The sequence below is a fragment of the Octopus sinensis genome, linkage group LG19 (genome assembly GCF_006345805.1).
Source record: "Octopus sinensis linkage group LG19, ASM634580v1, whole genome shotgun sequence".
NCBI lineage: Eukaryota > Metazoa > Mollusca > Cephalopoda > Octopoda > Octopodidae > Octopus > Octopus sinensis.
The window spans coordinates 22,246,128-22,249,954 of NC_043015.1; positions in this window are offsets into that span (position 1 = coordinate 22,246,128).

Consider the following 3,827-nt stretch of genomic DNA (forward strand, 5'->3'; position numbering starts at 1 on the left):
ATATCTATAGCTGAGATTTTGAACATATCCATTTTGACCATGCCATAAATAATATCACATCTAAAGAAAGATGACCCGATATTTGTAATTATCATGAAGTATCATAATTTTTTTTCCTGCAAGCAAAATTTAAATCATATTAATCCAGGGTTCAAACGCTTACTTCAAAAGTATACAACGTGGCTTTTGTTCTCTTAAATCATATATAAACTAGACTTTAGACAATTCAACGACCCATTGAAAAAATAAGCACTGCAATGCGACCATAGAAAAATTGGTTTTCGAGTTACTAGAACAAACTGCATATAGTCCACATCTCACTCCTTCCATCTTTCCTGTTTGACCATCCGAAAGCCGAATTCTCTCTCCGTTGACATAAGCAAAATTGAGGATCGCTAAAAGAATTGTATCGAAAAGCAACGAAACTATGCCCAAAATGATGTAATTCTTCAATCCCTGCTTTTATCTACAAAATCAAGAATGTGGATTCAATTTTTCTCAAAATTCAGAAGTATATCCGAGTATATACTTCACTGCATTTTCACACGCACACAACACACACACACACACACACACACACACACACACACACTCTCTCTCTCTCTCTCTCTCTCTCACACACACGCACACACACACAACATACATACACACAGAGACACAAATATATATATATATACATACGTACATACATATATTCTTATATATATATACATATATATATACGTATGTATGTGTGTGTTTGTGTGTGTATTCTTATATACATATATGTAAGCAATTGGGGTCGGTGTGTAATGATGGCCCTTGACGCAATGTGCCAGCATGCAAAATCAAATGTGCATCCTATTCACTCAAAACAATTGAAGTTATTTCTTATCTGCATCTTCTACATTCTTTTGGGAATATTATGGTCGCCACAAATCTTCCTCTCACATTATCTTTCCGCAATTATGCTGAAGATTATTTTTAGATTTGGAAAACATCACATCAGAATGTATGGGGACATTTAACACTGTATTTAAGTTGATATACACGGGCTCGCCTTCTTGTAAATGCCCGTTCAAAACAATGCGTAAATAAACAGTTCATTAATAACATTTTCAGCCATTATTACAGATGTAACAGGGAATATAGAGTGAAATTACTGCGCGTAGATATATTTAAGGGATATTGTATATCTGTATGATAATCTGGAGATATTTAAATATTACTTGCCTTCCCAATCCAGTTACATCTTACAGTATACTACCAGACATACGTATATAAGCGTATTTCCCTAGTGAATTTTCTTTTCGCTTGTAATCAGATGATATGATATATTGAATCTAAGAGAATACCGTCTCGAACATCATGATAATTTGCGTTTCGGTACAGTGTATGACATACTTTCTTATTATCTTTTCTGGTTATCAGAACATAAATCTAAAATAGATTCGATTTTAAAATGTAATGTGTATCATGTAGCTTTCAAATAAAATTACAAATCAACTGACAAACCCAAATAATAAGGTACGAGGAACTCTGGAATTTAAATAAGAGGTTCGAATAATCTAAAATATATTGGAAGTGTACCCAGGGGGAACAAGCTTTAGTAAATAATTTATTAATTTAACGACTAAAGTAAAAGGAAATAGTCTAAACGTTTCGATTTGCACCAAATCGTCCACGCCTTCTTACCCTTTTCATCCCTATTCTTCTTTCTCGTATTTATTCTCTTTTTCTTGCCCTTTGATTTTATTTCTGTTTCTTACTCCTCCATTGCTTTTCATATTATGAAAGACTAACGTCCGACACTTTAACTCTCCATGTCTTCCTTCTTTTGATCTTTTAAATCATACAATACTTCATCAGATTTGATACTCCTGCTTTCTCCTTTTATTTTTGCTTTTCTTCATAGCATACCCGATATATTTCAAAGGATTTAGCGGATCACCTATGTATATCTCAAATCTTATCGTACTGAAAATAATCACCCACGACACATTTTTCTCATTCAACTTTCTTCCATTCTTCCCTTTGTTTTTTGTCTTCCTATTTAATGTTTCGATTAAAAGCATATTATATAAACCATATTATACTAAGTGTAATCGTTTCTGTTTTATGTTTATCGTAGTCAACTTTACCCTTTAGCATATTTATTTTTACTCCTTAAATACAAACTATAATTAATTTGCTGTACATTACTGAAACTAACTAGTATACCTCAACGCATACTAAACACTAATCCTAACTTCCGACATGCCTCTCAGTCTGCTGACTAAAAACCTTCTAACCAGTCATCATCGGCGATTTCCGTTGAAATACTTTTAATTATAATGGCATCTGTGGGAAAATATGGCTTTGCTAATACAGTTCTACTTTGTGATACATTTGACTAGTTTCTTCTACGATGCAACAATGGATTTCCATACCGACAGTTGTACATTTGATGGGAAAAGCTCAAAAGAAGTAAACGCAAGTTCACCCATCCATCTAAACTTGAGCAGAATCTTGTTTGTTGTAATTGTTTTTTTTTTCTTCGCAGAGCCTCCTCTCTTTTGTAGTATCTGCTTCCCACCGGTGCTGGCGTACGATAACAGCTCCTAGTACAGAGTGTAAATTAAATAGGGACAGGAAGTTATCCCGCCCTAAAATCTATGCGAATGCAGACATTGGTGAATGGTGCTATCTTCGGACCCTACGTATCCTTCCAAAATGGTCCAACACCTGGCAGCATAGATCATGGTTTTAAGGATACTAAAACGCACGCACGCACACACTCAGACACATACGCACGTACACATACACACATGCACGAACAAATAGAACGCAGAGAGGCACAGGCGCAGAAACGCACACATATATGAATGGTTGTATGTATAAAATAAATTAATGCATTATTAAATTAATTGAAATAAGTGAAAATCCTTTTAAGATATTTGACATCTATTGTTGAGTAAGGTAAATAAGTAATTCATAAAAAAGAAAAATATCTGGCTGGATACGCCTAACAAAATTTATTTAAAATCTTTATTGATTGAAAGTAATATATTTCTAAATCTCTCAGAGAGATTTATGCACGGTAAAGTGATAGCATTTTGTGAGCTTAATGTAACAGTCCCATAAAAAGGAAGAATGCTACTGTTATTTAGCCCTGTTATTTACCGTCATTTGAGATAGGAAACAGTGTTTCCTATGTCAATCCCAACAGGAAACGTTGTTTCCTTGGGTTAAATAACAGTAGCATTCTTCCCTTTTATGAGACTGTCACATAAATTTGACAACATGCTATCACTTTATTTATATTGATTGTTGACAAATTCTATGGCAGGGATGCGGCGGGGTTTGAATAATAAAACATTTCTAGGAGAAAGAAATAGAATCATTACTGCTATGTATTAAGGAAAAAAAAATAATAAGTATCACATAAACAGGCATTGATAGAAAACGTTATACACGATTAAATACATTTAGCTAAATATGGTTATAAAACATGGTGTCAGTATGATTTTATTTATCATCTCAAAGAATTTGAATTTCTGAAATAAAAAATATAAAGATTTGAGGAAGAATATTTTTCTGGTTCATCATGACATTTACCACGTTAGTTAAAATCTTTGAATTACTGTTTCACAATAGAGAATTTCACGATTTCCTCGTATCTTTATTTATTAACTTTACATGGCCGCTGTATAATTTTATCATTTTCATTCAAACGCTATTATAATTAATACAATTGTTTTTTTCTCGTAAAATTTAAATTAATTACTTATTGAAAGATTTACAATATTTCTATCCGATTGTGGATGTAGGAATGATATCAAAAAACAGAAGAAGTAAAAAGAAACAAG